Source organism: Pipistrellus kuhlii, unplaced genomic scaffold, assembly GCF_014108245.1.
Source record: "Pipistrellus kuhlii isolate mPipKuh1 unplaced genomic scaffold, mPipKuh1.p scaffold_m20_p_2, whole genome shotgun sequence".
Taxonomy (NCBI): Eukaryota; Metazoa; Chordata; class Mammalia; order Chiroptera; family Vespertilionidae; genus Pipistrellus; species Pipistrellus kuhlii.
This window is the reverse complement of record NW_023425515.1, coordinates 20299899-20318484: the sequence shown is the minus strand read 5'-3', so window position 1 is coordinate 20318484 and position 18586 is coordinate 20299899.

The following is an 18586-nucleotide window of genomic DNA, read 5'->3' as shown; positions in this document are numbered from 1 at the left end:
ATTCAATTGACCTAAGTCAGAGTAACAAAAGAAAAACAAATTTAATTTTGCACATACATGAGCCCATAAAGGAAATATGAGACCAAAGCAGCAGCTTTTTAACATGCCTGAAAACACACACACACACACACACACACACAAATATATATATATATATATATATATATATATATATATATATATATATATATATATTTGTGAAGAATTGGGCTTGGGGAAGTAAATTAATGAAAAAGTATTGAAGTCTGTTTATACAATCTCCTGGCCCTAAGTTTCCCATCTCTTGTAAGGATGCCTTCTACCCTCCTGGTAGAGGTCAGGTACCTTTCACATGGGAGACTATTTCCTGCTTTCAGGAGGAACAAAGGAGGGTCTGAGTGTCCTTGAACTGTCTGTTTCTTTAGGACGTTTAATTCAAAATAATCAATATGCCAAAGTAGCATATGTGGAGGTGGCATATTCTCCTCTCCTTCAATTAATTTCTAAATATATTTTTTATTGATTTCAGAGAGGAAGGAAGAGGGAGAGAGAGATAGAAACATAAGTGATGAGAGAGAATCATTGATCGCTGCTTCCTGCATGGCCCACTCTGGGGACTGAGTCTGCAACCCGGGCATATAGAACCGAATTGGAATCCTGGTTCATAAGTCAACGCTCAACCACTGACCTATGCTAGCCAGGCCACTTTTATTTTTTTTTATTAATCCTCAGCCAAAGATATTCCGGCCCCCACCCTCACCCCCCATTGATTTGCAGAGAGAATGGAAAGGGAGGGGAGCAGAGAGAAAGAGGGACATCGATGTGAGAGAGACACATCAATTGGTTGCCTCCAATTGGGCCAGTGATGGATCAAGCAACCAATGTACTGCCTTAAATTAGAGTCTAATCTGAGACCCTTCAGTCTGAGGAGTGATGCTCTAACCACTGAACCAAGCCAGTAGCTATCAATAGTCACCTGTCTCATGCTCCATCCCCACAGGGCCAATCTGATAACCAGTAATAACATGGCGGACCCTCAGTGCAGTGCAATGAGGATGGCCGCCTCTCCCATGGGACACCATTCTCTTACAACAGACCCTCCTGAAACCAATGCCTGAAGCCCAAGGCACAGTGGAGGCAAGCAGTGCGGACTGTTTCAAGGGAGGTAAGCTTTCAGTTTCTCAGATCACACCAAGAGTTTTAGTTGTCATTTACTTGGGAGTCAGGCCTTATGTTTGCCATAGATGGTTTCATTTAAACCCTCAACAGTCCTATGAGTTAGGATGCGGTATTCTTCTCATTTTACAGATGGAGAAACTGAGGCACAGAGAGGTGAATCAACTTCCTCAAGTGCACACAACTAACAAGAGATGGAAGCAGGATCCAGATATAGACAATGACAGAGTCCATATTGACTACTGCACTCTCCCACTTTTTTGAATAGAAGACAGACAGAAAATACCCATCCCGCACACACATCTCTTCGTGTAGGGACCCCACCACAGTGTCCTTGGTGGGGAGTTAGGCAGCACACCATCCACTAGGAAAATTCTGGATGGCACCTCTAGGTCTGGCACATCTGTTACTAGGTCTGGCACTTATTAGCTTTATAACTTTGGGTAAGTCATACACCCCCAGGCTTGACTTTCTCATGCATAAAAGGGAAATAATATTATCTGATCTGCAGGCCTCCCAGGATAGCTGCAAAGATCAAAGGAGACAAGACACATGAAAGCCCTGTGAACACTGCCGAGTGCCATACAAATAAAAGGCATGTTAGTCATAATACTAGCATGGAGCTCTCGGAGCAGTGAGATCGGACTCCTGATTGCTCTGAGAAACTCCCCAAGGATCATTCTCAAGGACTCTGTCATACAATCCACAGACAGTCACTCCCGCTGTGGCTTGATGAGTGTGATTTGCAACAAGGCATCTGATTTGCACCACGAGGCACATACTGTGTGTGGAGACACCTACCCACAGGTCATAGACACTGAGATGAGCTAAATAACGATTCATACAACCCAAATCCTGGCCTGGAAAGCCAGTCAGAGAACTTACTCTGCTATTCTGGCAGAAGGTCTTTTCAATTCTTGAGACAAAATGATGGTAACAGGCAGATAATGATGTTGCCCACCACATACCCTGCCTGCGCTAGGCCCCTCATAAACATCTTCTCTAAGCCTCACAGTGCACCTGCCATTATCCCCATTTCACAGTTTAAAACACTGAGGCTCAGAGAGGATAATGCACTTGCCCTCCAGACAACTTAGGGATAAAGAGAAAATCAAGGAATGTGATGACACAATTTTGTTCTTCCATTTCTATGCCTATAAAGTTATCTACTTTTTTTGTTTGTTTTGTTTAGTCCTTCCAAAATGTAGGTAATTAATAAATAATATCATTTCCAGTTTTCTGTTGACATGTTACAGGATAAAATTGGCATTGATTCAAAAGAATTTTTAATTATATCATTCTTTTGAGACAAATGCATTTCTGCTAGATGCTTATGAAAATTATATGAACTTAATAGAAAAGAGTTTGATTTTTTTCTCAATTAAGAGGGAAAGGTTTTTGGTTTTTAGTTAGAGAAATGAAAGACTGCCGAGACCAGTTTGGCTCAATGGATAGAGCATCGGCTTGGGGACTGAAGGGTCCCAGGTTCGATTCCGGTCAAGGACATGTACCTTAGTTGCGGGCATATCCCCAGTAGGGGTGTGCAAGAGGCAGCTGATCGATGACACTCTCTCATTGATGTTTCTAACTCTCTCTCTCCCTTCCTCTCTGTACAAAATCAATAAAATATATATTTTTTTAAAAAAAAATAAAAATAAATAAATAAAAAATAAATGTTAGCAATATGGAGAGTACTTATGATACGCTTTTAGGTGGAAAAGGTCACATAACGAAATATGTATACAAAAAGGAAAAAAAATTAAAATTTAATAGTGGTTATTTCTGAACAATGAGTGATTTAATTCTGAGCTTCACATTTTTGAGGTAATGACACAATCAGAAGAAAAAAAAAAAAAACTTAAAAATGAGAAAACTATCAACTTGTGAAATCTGTCCACAGATGAAATAAACTTAAAAAATAAAAACTTCATTTTAACTACAGTTTTTAACTTTTTCATAAAACCATTTTACCAAGGCATTCAGCAATATTGATGTTAAATCATCTGCTATTTCTGATCAGTGATAGGCTGATTGGCAGCTACATTGCACTTTTAAAAATCAACAGGAGCCGAAACCGGTTTGGCTCAATGGATAGAGTGTCGGGACTGAAGGGTCCCGGGTTCGATTCCGGTCAAGGGCATGTACCTTGGTTGTGGGCATATCCCCAGTAGGAGGTGTGCAAGAGGCAGCTGGTCGATGACTCTCCCTCATCGATGTTTCTAGCTCTCTATCTCTCTCCCTTCCTCTCTGTACGAAATAAATAAATAAATAAGTAAATAAATAAATAAATAAATAAATAAATAAATCAACAGGAGACAGACTTATTGGCAAGGGGCTTTGATTAGCCATAAACTGGATGTTAAAATCCTCAGTAACTGAGCAGTTCTAATGAGGTGGCAGAAAGTTGAACAATTAAAGAAAAAGCTTCAAACAGTCAGACGGACCTCACTGAAAGTTGGTCACCTGCTCGGAGCTCTCCCACAGCCAAGCCACTCAATTCTCTCCCCAGTCCCGTGAGGCAGGTGCTGTTCCCATTTTACAGGTGAGGGCCCGCTGCCTTGACCAAGGCTCCCACAGCCGAGTATCGGGCCCAGCTTCCATGTTCTCCCACAGCACCAAGCCACTCCACAAACGTCAGAGTTCGACACTCCTCTGGGATAAAACAGAATGACCAAACATGCAGATGTGTTCTGAAAAGGCCTTTTTTTTTTTTTTTCTAACACCACTAATTAAAATATATTTAATTGGACTTCTTAGCAGGATCATTTTCTTCCTGCAAAACTTGAAGCAATCCTAAAGAGTCAATGCCAATTTTGTGAGAAGCCTAGACTATTTGTGAGCCATTGAAAGGGGCTCAGGGGAGCCCGGTTGGTGTGACGCAGTGGTTGAGCATCAACTTATGAACCAGGAGATCATGGTTCCATTCCCAGTCAGGGCATGCCCAGATTAAGGGCTTGATCCCAGAGTCAGGGGTGTACAGGAGGCAGCCAATCAATGATTCTCTCTCATTGATATTTCTCTCACCCTCTCCCCTCCTCTCTGAAATCAATAAAAATATTTTTTTAAAGAAAAGAAAAGAAAAGAAAAGAAAAGAAAAGAAAAGAAAAAAGAAAAGAAAAGAAAAAGAAAAGAAAAGAAAGGGGCTCAGGGGAGTGGACTGGCTTACAAAGCAGAGGTACATATGGCACAGCTCCTCTGCTCCTTGTCCTCTCTCCCGTGGCACCTCTGTGGAGCTTTGACTTTAGCATGACTGAGGCTTTTAGTGAGTTTGAGCCTGGCTGGTGGTGCTTGTTGGTTTTATTCTTGATTCATATTTGTTTTGTTTTGGTTCCAATTCGGGAGCCAAGCTGTGAGTGATCAGAACCACCAAGAAGCCCAACAGGGCATTTGACAGGTTAGATGGAGAGCCAGGTCCCAACGAAGACCAGTGGTTTTCTGTTTGTTATAATTAAATAACTATAATGACAATAACAGTTAAAGTTCCCACAATTTTACACACAATCAGCATAGAGCTGATTGCATGTAAAATTGTGGGAAGTGGGTAGTACACATGAACATGATCCTACTTAACCCTCACAACATGAAGAAGTAGGCACTATTATTATTATTATTAGTAGTAGTAGTAGTATTCCTAGAGGCCCAGTACATGAAATCTGTGCACTCAGGGTGGTCCCTCAGCCCAGCCTGTGCCTTCTCGCAGTCCAGGAGCCCTTGGGGGATGTCTGACTGCCATGGAGGCAGAAGAGGCTCCTGCCACCACCGGTACGCTCGCCAGCTGTGAGCCCAGCTTCTGGCTGAGCGGCACTCCCCCTGTGGGAGCACACTGACCACCAGGGGGCAGCTCCTGAATTGAGCATCTTTCCCCTAGTGGTCAGTGCGTGTCAGAGTAACCAGTTGTTCCGCTAGTTCTCAGACTTCCTCTGAGGGTTCCCAGATTGTGAGAGGGTACAGACCATGCTGAGGGACCCCAACTATGCATGATCGGGGCTTGGGAGGGACATAGGAGGGCTCCAGGGTATGTCTGGACCATCTCTCTTGGTCCTGATTGGCCAGACCCCAGCAGCAAACTAACCTACCAGTCGAAGCATCTGTCCCCTAGTGGTCAATGCACATAACAAGTGATTGAGCGGCCTTAGCATATTATTAGCATATTACACTTTGATTGGTTGAATGGACAGTTGAACATGTAACATATTAGACTTGTTAATATATAGTACTAGAGGCCCAATGCACAAAATTCGATCACAGAGGAGGTGTTCGGGGGGAGGTCTCTCAGCCTGGCCTGCACCCTCTCCAATCCAGGAGCCCTCCACTTTTTTTCTTATCCAGCTAATCTATGTTTAAAATTAACTGAAATACCACCTACTCTAGGAAATCTTCTTTGAATAAATCTCTTTAAATCTGTATTAAGTATTTTCATAGTACGCCATTCTTTTTCTTTAGCAGCAACTTAGAGTGGATGCAATCTGCTTCTCATTCTTACCTCTGAATTCTTTCTTATTGCTCTTATAATAGCAAAGCTTATCCAATTTATATTTGCCCTTCAAGGGCTTATATTTGGTTCAGTTTCTAGTTGACTCCCTGTGTGTGTGGTTTTTTTAAGCAATAAATTTGAGTTGTGATAGTAAACCTCACTTGTAATCAAGCCTGTAGGTCTCCCTATCTGAATATTTCTATAATACCTAGCACTTTAGCATTCCAGAGATTGTGTTCATTTATAGAAAATAACAATAAATGTTGCCTGATCCTTTGATCTTCTAGTAATATTTTATAGCAAGATGAATTATTCTAGTAATTTAACTATTACAAAACTGAGGCATACAGAAATAAATCACATTGAACAATAAAGAATGTCTCAAATATCATAGCAGTACACAGTTCACACGGACCTCAGCTTCCTTTAAAATAGGAAGTGAGGCCGAAACTAGTTTGGCTCAGTGGATAGAGCGTTGGCCTGGGGACTGAAGGGTCCCAGGTTCGATTCCGGTTTCGGGCATATCCCCGGTGTGGGGTGTACAGGAGGCAGCAGGTCAATGTTTCTCTCTCATCAATATTTCTGGCTCTCTATCCCTCTCCCTTCCTCTCTGTAAAAAAATCAATTAAAAAAATATTTTTTTTAAAAAAAAAACCTGTTTTAAAAAAAAAAAGTAATGCCATACTCATGAAGCAACTACTTCCACACATTTTTTTATTTAATTCATAGCACATACACTTTGTACTAATTGTTGGAAACTACCCTAGCAAATTGTCTCTGTTCCTCTCGGTATTGTTGCCTTACATTCTGATGTCATTACTGCACTTTTATCATTCACTGGCTATAATAAGATTGTGAACTATTTAAGGGCAGATCACAACTTGTGTTTCTCCGTCATGGTGTCTAGATAAATACTCAAATGCCAACCAGTCCAAATGACTGTGATGAGAGAGACCCACAGAATCGGTTGCTGGAAACCTCTGATTTTTATTTAAGGGGCCTCGCTTATTCTGTGCCTTTACAGAGGGGTGAGTAGGAGCTGAGGAATTTGGGGAAACCCAAACAGAATTCTCCTCCTGCAAGATTTTGCTAAGCTGGCACCCAGGACCACAGGCAACCTCTTTGCCTGGGACCGTGGTGGCCTCTTTGCCTAGGCAGACAGTGGCAGCTTCTTCCCCTGGGCAGGCTTCAGCCACAGGCACCTGGGCCCTGGTTTTGTCAAGAAGGATGTTCGGAAGGTTGTCTGGAAGACATCTGGTCTAATTAGCATATTACCCTTTTATTAGTATAGATTATTATTGCTAATCCTCACCAGAAGATATTTTTCATTGATTTTTTTAGAGATCTTGGGAGAGGGAGAGACAGAGAGACACATCTATGTGAGAGGGACACATCGACTGATTGCCTCCCACATGCGCCCCCACGAGGGCTGGTCCCAGGGCCTGGGAATGAGCCTGCAGTTGAGGTCATGCCCTCGACCAAAACTGCACCTGGGACCCTTCAGGCCACAGGCTTACACCCTATCCACTGAGCCAAACCGGCTAGGGTGGAAGGCATTATTTTTTATCTTCATTTTACAGGTGAAGATGTCAAGGACCTGGAACTTGTACCGGAAGTGGTCAGGGAATGAAGTTTGACCTCAGTCCATGCTCCTAACTGCCACCTGGACTGCAGCAGTCAGCGCTGGGGTTTCAGAGAGAAACTGGCTTCTCTTCTCTTTTACCAGCTCCTGAGGAAATCAGGAATGGGCCACAGGGGTGGGCTGGGGTGAGCAAAAGGAGACCTGGGCATCCCAGTCATGAAGGTCGAGCTAGAGAGCAGCTTCTCCCAGAAAAGCTGGCTTCCCATTTCCAAACTGTTAAGCCTTCTTCTATCAGGTATTTTCACTCATTCATCATTCCCTAGATCTGCAAAGATATAAAGTACTTTACAATGACACCAAAATTGAACATGCAGTAATAAAGAAAAAGAAATGAGTAGATCTTGAAATACTCAATGGACAAGATAGATAAAATCATAACAAGCAGAGACCAGTGTTCATTATATTTAAATAAAAACAAACAAAAACCCAGCAATTCAAGACAAGCACAACTGATACCCACATTAAAGTCAAGGAGATATTTTAGAAAGCAAAGTGGCCTAATGCAACGTGATGAGCAAGCCCTCACATCTGCAAAGGACTAAACACCCGACTGCAGAGCAGAGCAGCTGAGCATGAGGACCCTGGAGCCAGGTGCCTGGGCTCTCCCACATTCCAGCGGCAATCCCAAGCAAGTTACATAACCTGTCTGTGCCTCAGTGTCTTCATTATAAATGGGAGCTGGAAAAACATGGAGAACTACACAACGAATATAAAGCCTTTAGGCATGTAGAAGCTGTGTCTGTGCTACTGTCATCACCAGCCTTATTTGGAACATACCAGACTGGTCCTACCCCTGAGCCCCTGTTCCCCACTGCTCCCTCTGCCTGACACACCCTCTCCCCTCATACAAGGCTCACTTCTTCAAGCCTTTGCTCAAATGACACTTTCTCAGCAAGGCCTTTCCAGACAATAATATTTAAAACTATTGGCCCGGTGCACAAAATTCATACATGGAGGTGGGTGTCCCTCAGCCCAGTCTGCACCCTCTCCAAGCTGGGCCCCTTCAAAGGATGTCCCAAAGTGATCAAGCCTAAACTGGCAGTCAGACATCCCTCTCACAATTCGGAACTGCTGGCTCCTAACCACTCGCCTTGCTGGTCTGCTCACCCCCAACTGCCCCCACCCCTGCTGGCTTGCTTACCCCCAACTGTATCCCCTCCCCACCCTGCTGGCCTGCTCGCCCCTAACTGCGCACTCCCTCGCCCCCCACCAGTCTGATTACAGCCAAATGCCCTCCCCTCCTGGGCTGATCACCCCTAGCCGCCTCTGCCTTGGTCCCAACACAACCGCTCCCGGTCTAATTAGCATATTACCCTTTTATTAGATAGAAACACTTTCCCTCCTTCTCTCCTTCAAACTAGCAGCCTACTTTGCCTGCCACAATTCATTTTTTTTCCTTCTCATGCTCAAATAACCAATTACTTTATTTCCTTTGTGTGTACTTTTTGTCTGTCTTCCACTAAGTGAAAGCAGGCTTCTGTTTTATTCACTGCTCTATTCCCATCACCTAGAAGAGAGCATGACAGAGAGTAGATACTCGGTAAACGTGTGTAGAATGAATCAACCAACAAACTCATCACCAGGCAGCCAATTGCAGATCCTTTGAAACTCTGTAAGAGTAAGTTAATAAGTCATAAAGTGAACTTGTAGGTTGTCTGGACTTTCCAACCCTTTGATAATAATTTGGGAAAGACTTTGAAAATCCTCCAAATTTTGTGGGGAAAGAGGCAATCTCATTGATACTTTAGGTGAGATGTGCTGCTTTACACTCTTGAAGTTTAAAGTCACTCCCAGCAGGGATAAAATAGGACAGAGGAAGAATAAAGCATGATTGGAATCAAATCGTCACTCTGTCAGTTCTTAATAGAGCCAGTCCAGCCGAAACCGGTTTGGCTCAGTGGTAGAGCGTCGGTAGTCGGTCTGTGGACTGAAAGGTCCCAGGTTCGATTCCGGCCAAGGGCATGTACCTGGGTTGCGGGCACATCCCCAGTAGGGGGTGTGCAAGAGGCAGCTGGTCGATGTTTCTCTCTCATCGATGTTTCTAGCTCTCTATCTCTTTCCCTTCCTCTCTGTAAAAAATCAATAAAACATATATTTTTTAAAAAATTAAAAAAAAACAAATAGAGCCAGTCCAAATAAATCGTGGGTCTTACTCTCCTGGCAGCTCCGCCAGGATAGGAAAGCCAATTATTGATGAGGACATCTTATCTCATGCCCCAGAGGAATTCAAGAAAATTAATAAAATTAATAAAGGCTAGTGTTCCAGGTGCAGAACTGGGGGAGGGAGGAGACCTCGGGAAATGTGGGGCTCCCACACAGTACTGAGAGTTATGTGCCTTCTCAAACAGTGAAAGGAAATCTAGCAGAACAGAAAACATGCCACAAAAAAGCAACAGAGGCCAACAAAGTGAGTCATGCCCCAGGGGAAGCTGGGAAACTCTCCCAGGCACAAAGACCGATTGACCCGTGTAGTCCACATGTGGTGAAATGCCAGCCATGTAGTAGTGGCCATTTCGCTACACCACACTTTGGCCAAACAAAAGGAGCCCATGCCTGAAGTATGAGAGCCAGGAACATTTCCATGGTAAATGCCAATTCTTCACAAGGTATTCAGAAGAAAGTTGAATTGACTAAGGCTGCATTCTGAGCATTCCGCTGTTGTCCACACCTTCGTTTGTGTGAACTGTGGCCTGAGCACAGCCTGAGGTTCCCAGCGTGAGAGAGAACTGTGGGGCCTGGACTGCTGGTTGTGAATGAGGCTCACAAGCCCTCCCAACCCTCAAATCACAATGACCCACCGCTGTCCACTTAGGCCTTCATCCACTAGTCTTTCATTAAATTCAGGCTTAATCTATTCTATTCTTTCTTTTTTGTTTTAAGTGTGTTTCTTCTAAACTATGGATTCCTTATGGGGCAGAGAATACATTTTAAGATTCTTCTTTTGCACCCACAGGCCTGGGCATCGTTGAGCTGACATTTAGCACCAGGTGAGTTTAAGGTGTACAATTTGTTGTTTGATACTCTTACACACTGCACAGTGATTACCACAGCAGCATTAGCGAACCCCTCCATTCCTTTTATTTAACTTTTCAAAAAGCAGCTCTTAGTTTCACTGATCTTTTCTGCTATTTCACTGGTCTCTATTTCATTTATTTCTGCTCTGGTCTTTGCTATTTCCTTCCTTCTGTCAACTTTGGGCTTAGTTTCTTCTCCTTCTTGTAGTTCCTCAAGGTGTAAAGTTAGTTATTGCAGATTTTTTTTTCTCTTAATGTAGGTATTTATTGTTTATAAATTTCCTTCTCAGGACAGATTTTTGATCCATCCCATAGATTTTGATATGTTGTTTTCTCCATTTGTGTTTCAAAACAAATTTTTTCCTTTTTATTTCTTTGACCCATTGGATGTTCACAAGTATACTGTTCAATTTCCACATATTTATTAATTTTTCATCTTTCCTCTTATTATTGAGTTCTAGACTATTCCATTGAGGACAGGAAAGATACTTGGTATGATATTAATCTTCTTAAATGAGCAAGATTTGCATAGGATCTACCCTGGAGAATGTCCCATGCACACTTGAGAAGAAAATATATTCTGCTTCTGTTGGGTGGAATGTTCTGTGTATGTCTGTTAGGTCCATTGGTCTCAAACAGAGATGGGAGATGTCTGGTCCTTAGGCCATATAAAGCCCTTTCCAGATTTCATCTGCCAGAAGCTTCCCATCTGAATGTCTCCGGAGATGAATTCCTATAGCTGAGTGACTGACTCTCTAACTTCTTAATACCTACATGAAAATGTCCCACAGTAGTGTTTGAAACAAATCCTCATCTTTCTTTTCTTTTACCGTACATATTACCTTTTGCATATAATAAGAGGAATGAAAACCAAACTTTATAGCAGGCCTGTAAATGTCTAAAATCACGATCTGGATAACTGTACATAAAGGGTAGAAAAAAACATGCTGATAAAAAGTTCTAAGGAACTATTCATCAGAACTGAGACTTTAAAAAAAAATTTATTGCCTTACTTTAAAATCTGAATTCAGGAATCAGAAAGGATGCCAACTAAGTTATTTACCTGTTGGCCATTGTATGGCAAGTGGCCAGTGCCTAACCCTGAGCAAGCAGGCACGCCCTTGGCACATGCTCATGGTCCCCAGCACTTCCTGGGCAGGTCCCACTGTACCTCTTCTCTGGTCACCCATGAGCTCACCACCACCCTCTCACCCAGTGCCCCACTTGTGGCTCTGCCTGGAGTTCCAGCTCTGGTCTCTCTTATTAATTAGCACCACCCAGAGAAGAAGCACTGCCCCGCATGTTGGATGGATAAAAAATTCCCAAGGGACACATGGAAAACCAAGCACAATGGCTTCAGGAAACTTGCAAGCCATCAAAGACAAATGTCCTGCCCCACTTTTTTAATCTATTTTTTGTTGCTATTTGCTGCTTGTGTTACTTGGATTACAGCTATAAGCAAAGCCAAAGAAGGACAGCGGAAAGAAGAAGAAAGGAAAGATAGAAGGAAGTTAGGCTGACCAGAAAGCTCTACCTCACCTCTTTGGAACTTTGCTCAAAATGGTGGTGCCACTGATACTTGCCTGTCAATTAGTTTAATACATTAGTCTTTTAGGAATATTGTATCTTTCTAACAGTTGAACCAGGAGAAAACTCAAAGGTCTGATACTTAGGGATGGAATTTAAGAGACTTTGACACCTGAATGGAGGGATGTAGAAGTAGTTGCTTCTAAGACCTCAGGCCATGACACTCCTTTGATTTCAAAATCAAATCTCAATCTTGTTTATATGTCTTCAAGACAAGTTCTCACAACATTCATTCTAAAAGAAAATGCCCAAGACTTCAGCTGCCATGTTCTGAGTATACCCCAGTTTATTCCTCTTTAGTAATCCACAACATTTCCTCTGATGCCAGTTCCGTGATTTACTACATGTAATATGTGGAGAAAAGCACAGAACACTTCTCTCCACTATTCTAGCTGTATAACCTTTAGTAAGTGATTTGATCCTCTTTTGCTTCAGCTTCTTCATGTGAATGAAAATAATATTATTACTTATCTCATAAAGTCTTACCTCAAAGATTACATGAATTACTATACATAAGGCCCTTAGCATGATGTCTGATATGCAGTAAGCACTGTTTGCCATTATTATTTCCCCTTGAGGATAAAGACATCCTATAATAGGCCTGTGATCTCAACTACAATAGAATTGGTTATGCAAATACCAACCATAAGCCCCAGGAGTTAGTGAAGATAATGGGAAAACAAAGTAACACAAAGCCATGCTAAATGACAAATCGAGCATTCCATCTGGCAGTTTTAACTTTCTCTCCCTTCCCTTGATCACCCCTTTGATCTAGAGATACAAGAAAGGCAAGCAGCAAGAAGTAGGAATAAGAAACGAGTGCGCTTCAGACTGGACCGTCAGCCCCTTACTATGGAATGTTTCACCTGTCCCAGGGCTGCTTTAAGGCAGAGTTCAACCTCTCCCCCACCTACTCCCAGCCACAAGCATGGAGGGTGGAGAGAGTTCTGTGGTAGGACTGGCAAATGTTCAGAACCACAAGATGTAGAAGAAAGGGGACCAGACTTTTCATCTGAGTCTGCCAGACCTCTGAGTGACCTAGAAATAAGTCACCTGAATTCTTTCATTCCATCTACAGGATGAGAATGCCTATGCTATGCACCTCAGAAAATGCTGTTAAAATAGGTTGACATAAGGCATGTGAAAGCATTTTGAGAAATATAAAGTACTGCCCTGGCCGGTTTGGCTCAGAGGATAGAGCGTCGGCCTGGGGACTGAGGTGTCCCGGGTTCGATTCCAGCCAAGGGCACATGCCCAGGTTGAGGGCTCAGTCCCCAATGGGAGGGGGTGCAGGAGGCAGCTGATGAGTGATTCTCTCCCATCATTGATGTTTCTATCTCTCTATCCCCCTCCCTTCCTCTCTGAAATCAATAAAAATATATATTTTTTTTTAAAGAAATATAGCTGCAACCAGTTTGGCTCAGTGGAGAGAGCATTGGCCTGCGGACTGAAGGGTCCCGGGTTCGATTCTGGTCAAGGGCATGTACCTTGGTTGCGGGCATATCCCCAGTACGGGGTGTGCAAGAGGCAGCTGATCGATGATTCTCTCTCATGGATGTTTCTAATTCTCTATCCCTCTCTCTCTCTCTGTAAAAAATCAATAAAAAAATATTAAAAAATAAAAATAAAAAAAGAAATATAAAGTAACATATAAGGTTTCATTAATGGCAGGGTTTACATTAGTTTAGCTTTCCCTAGAGTTAACAGATGGTCACAAAATAAAGGTTCTATTATCCAATTAATTTAGCAAATGCCGGGTTAAGAAAATTGTCCAGATTCTGTACTTAGGATAGCAGTTCCAGCCCTATCAGATACATGGAGCCCTTGTTGTAAACATGTATCTTTGTAACATCTCCTTCACCATCCTAAAACAAATTCATAGTTATGTCCTACACAAATAGATATCCAGAAAGCCACCACCACCACCAATGTATCCTTTATACATAAACTAAAGGCCCGGTGCACAAAATTCATGCACGGAGGGAGGGGGGTGTCCCCTCAGCCCAGCCTGCACCCTCTCTAATCTGAGACCCCTCGGGAGATGTCTAACTGCCAGTTTAGGCCTGATCCCTATGGACATCCCGCTCACAATCCGAGATCACTGACTCCTAACTACTCACCTGCCTACCTGCCTGATCATCCCTAACTGCCCCACCTGATGGCCTGGTCAACCCCAACTGCCCCCCTGCTAGCCAGGTTGCCCCCAACAGCCCCCCCCCCCCCCCCGCCAGCCTGGTCACCCCTTTCTGCCTTCCCCCATTCCCCAGTGCTGGCCTGGTTGCCCCTTACTGCCCCCCTGCCAGCCTGGTCTCTCCACATAGCCTGCTGTTCAGTCATTTGGCCATCTCTCACTAAGCCCCCTGCTGGCCTGGTCGCCTCATGCAGCCCACTGCTCAGTTGTTTGGTTGTCCCTCACTAAGCCTCTGCCGGCCTGGTCACCCCCACACAGCCTGTTCGTTCGTCTGTTTTGGTTGTTACAGTCACTTAGGGTTACTACTATATATATATATATAGATGCCTGGGACTGACTAAACCAAAAGACATAAGTAGTCGGACACTTGCATCTATCATGTTGAAGAATCATGGTGAATGACAGCTACTCACCATGGAATATTTCACCTGCCCCAGGGTTCGAAGTTGTGCTGTATTGGTGAATCAATTACATGCAGTAGCATTTGCTCATAATGTGCTTTTCTGAAATAGTAAAAACAATTACTTGTAAGGCTCCAAAGTGAAATCCAACCTTCCCTTAACTTATATGATCATTGTATTCCTAAGACATTCAGTATCTACAATCACAACTACTTTGTGCTTATACATAAAACAGCTAGGCCAGAACTTAATGAAGAACAGATTTTCAGCTACATGACTCTAGGTACAAGTGTAAGTCCCAGGGAGTGAGGAACAACTCTTGCTTTTATGGGACTGACTGTCTTTTACTGCAGTCTATCTAGCATACATGACCTCTTAGTCAATCAGGGCAAGAAAAACACTTTCACAAATTTATAAAACATCCCCAAGGGGCCAGTACCACTCTATTGAGATTCACTGCTTATAAGGCTTCAAAGAGGCTTTAATGTGATAACATGAAGACAAAAGTAGCTTGCCAATGCTTAACCATAGCATACATTTTCCCCCAAGTAGCTTCTGGAAAGACTATAGTTTCACTAATCACACTTTGGGACATACTACTAGTAAGCATTTTTAAAGAGTGGTCTAACAGCGAAAGCATACGGAGTGCCTGCCACAGGTGAACAGCAATAGGAGGTGTTGGAGATATGTTTTCCAGAGATGAGAAGACTGATGCTTGGCTGGGACTCCCAATGTTATCAATGATGTAGAAAAGATATCTCCCAGAAGACGAGAGGGAGCTCATAGAAACTTCCCAAAGGTACTCAGCACAGACACAGGGCCTGACTCATTAGTGCCATTCAGGATAAATGGTATTAAAGTTTTATATTTGGAATCCAGGCTGTTGCTTGGAAGTCACTTTTATGGTCCTTGAACATATTACTTCATAAATTTATTCTTCAAGGGCTATAAACTTCTCTATGCCCTTTTCTCAAAAAGAAATAGATTTATAGATCATTCCAGTGAATGAGGTGGATAAGGTTAGCTATTCTTTCCATTATCAATTCAATACACAAAATTACAGCAATGAAATGTTTATTTCCATTAGTCCTCCAAACCTACAGGTTTCACAAGCACTGAAATAGGTTTAAATTGGAGCCAAACCTGGCTTTAACCCAAAACCTAATGTTTATTAAAAAAAAAAAAAAAAAAAAAAAAAAGTCCTACTATTCAGGGTCTAGTGAGGCTAAAAATGTTCTCATTTCTACTCCAACTGAAAGAAATAAACTCTAGCAAATAATTAGATAAATGTTACTTAGAGCAATCAGATAAATGCTATTATAGGACCATAGAACCTTAATTACACGTCAATATATTATCTCAACAGATTTTAAGGTAAGTGTGAGAATAATGCTTCTAATTTTCCTAAGTATTTATCATGCATTGGTGCCATCTGGTGGACATTTTTAACTAAACTTAAAAATGATTATTTTTTTTAAAAGGGGGGTGCTTTTTTCACTCGCTAAAAACAAAAAAAGGTAGAAAAGCACATTTTTGTTATTTTGCAACATACTTAGTTTCTGTAATTTGGGGACCAATGCATCAGTTCTATCAGCCTGAGGTCACTTACCACATGGCCATACCTCATCTTTATGCACACTTATGAATGGATTAAGTTACCACGTTATTTGTAAAATAAATACTTAACAGTACTTGAAAATTTAATAAAAGAGTGAAGATATATGCAATGTCTGAAATCAACAAGGGCTACTTATACAAGATATTTCAATAGAAAAGAAACAAAGTAAAGACTATGTATAAGCCCTGACCAGAGATATGAAAGGATACTCAGCATGTTATCCAATAGTTAAAATGAGATATCACTTTACACCTATTAAGGCAAAAATTATTTTAAAAGTCTGACATTAGCAAGTGCTAGTGAAAGTGTGAACAGAAGCCCAAAGTATTGCTGGTAGAAAAAAAAATCTAGCCGTACTTAGTGAAATATGTGTGCATATATCCTACAACCCAAAAATCACATTCCTGGGTATAACACATTACCCCAAGATTTAGAGGCTTAAAATGATGAACATTTCTCTCAATGTTTCTGTGGGTCAGGAATCCAGATGTGGTTTAGCGGGGTGCCTCTGGGTCAATCTTTCAAAAGTCAGCAATCAAGGAAGGGTCAGCAGGGCTGCAGTGATCTCCGGATAAATGGGGAAGTGCCAGCATCCAAGCTCATTCAGAGCTGCTGGCAGGTGTTAGGGCCTCACTGGCTTTAGGTGAGAGTTCCCTGCCACGTGGACCTTTCCACAGGGCAGTTTAAAACATAGCCCTCTGCCGAAACCGGTTTGGCTCAGTGGATAGAGCGTCAGCCTACAGACTGAAAGGTCCCGGGTTCGATTCCGGTCAAGGGCATGTACCTTGGTTGCAGGCATATCCCCAGTAGGGGGTGTGCAAGAGGCAGCTGATCAATGCTTCTCTCATCGATGTTTCTAGCTTTCTCTCTCTCTCTTCCTCTCTGTAAAAACTCAATAAAATTATATATATATATATATATATATATATAACATAGCCCTCTGCTTCCTCCAAAGAGAAAAATAGCAAGAAAAACAGAAGTCACAAATCTTTAGTAAACCTCCGATGTGAAATCTCATCGTATTTGCCATATTCTATTCATCAGAAGGCAATCACTAAGTCCAGCCCACATTCAAGGGAAGAGATTAAACACCGGCATGCAGATGGTAACTAAACTTATTGTGGTGATCATTTTGCAATGTATACAAATGTGAATCCTTATGGTGTACATGTGAAACAAATATAATGTTGTATTCAATTATACTTCAAAAGAGGGGACATGAATCACTGGAGCCATTTTAGAGGCTGCCTACCACACTGGGTATACACCCCAGAAACTCTCAGCAGATCAACAAAAAAGGGAGGAGACTGTTCGTTGCAGTACTGTGTGGGCATGGGTAACAAAAAGGAATGGGCATGATTTGCATGGGCCAAAAATAATATGCCATGAAATGAATATAATCAGTTCTGTGACTAAGGGCATTAAAAACAAAACTCAGAAGACAATGAGTAAAACAAATATGTCCCTGGCTCTGGCCAGTTTGGCTGTGACTGGAGCGTCAACCTTCAGGCTGAAGGGTCTGGGCTCAGTTCCAGTCAAGAACATTTCCCTGGGTTGCAGGCTCAATCCCAGAGGCATGTGTGAGAGGCAACCAACTGAACAGCGGGCGGGGTGGCGGGGGCACAGACAGCACTTTTGGTAAGCGAGCCCAGCCTGCCTCTAACAGTGCAGCAGCAGGTCAACTGAGGGCTGCAGCTCCTGCAGCTTCTCATCTCTGGGTATCATCCTTCCTCTTCCTTTTCATTGCTCCATTCATCTTCCTTTTTATACTTTGTCAGTACAGAGAATAAAGACCATCAGAAAAACTGCTTTTCTATTAACCTCATAATAGGACCCACAATTTTAAACAACTATAATTCCCATTCCCGAGAGTGATTCAGAGACAATAAGTACTTGCCTGAGTCACATCTGGGATTTGAACCCAGCAGACATCTGGCTCCTGAGCCTATATGCTTACCTACATTCCATACTTCCTTTCACACACATATATTTCCCCATGATGTCATATAAAAGAAAGAAATGTGACAGCATGGTCACACTTATAGTTAAATAATGCCAGTAGCCCTTTTATTTTGTATCTTCATGCTTAGAAAGAAAATGTGTGTGTGGGGGGGGAAGGGGGGGAGTTACACAACAAAATGTTCTTTGGGCTAAAAATACAGATGAATTTAAAGGATAAATTAAGAGTGTAGAGCAAAGTCTAGCACTGATTCAGTACTGACCAGATAGATGGTCCCAGCGTACAGCCTCGAGTTCCAGGTTCTGCTGTTAAACGGAACTACACAAGCAACTCTCCCTCATTGTTTCCTGGCTCTTCGATTGATTTTTACCTATAAAACAGCAGTTTCCGGTGGAGATCTGGCTCCAAAGAAGACAATTAATCATACTGACTTAGAAATTACTCCTATCTATAAATTGGGTTATCAGCTTCCTGTGAAATTCACTAATACCAGCATCCCCAAATTGTAGCAACTCTGCAACATCACAAGAGTATTTTGAGACCC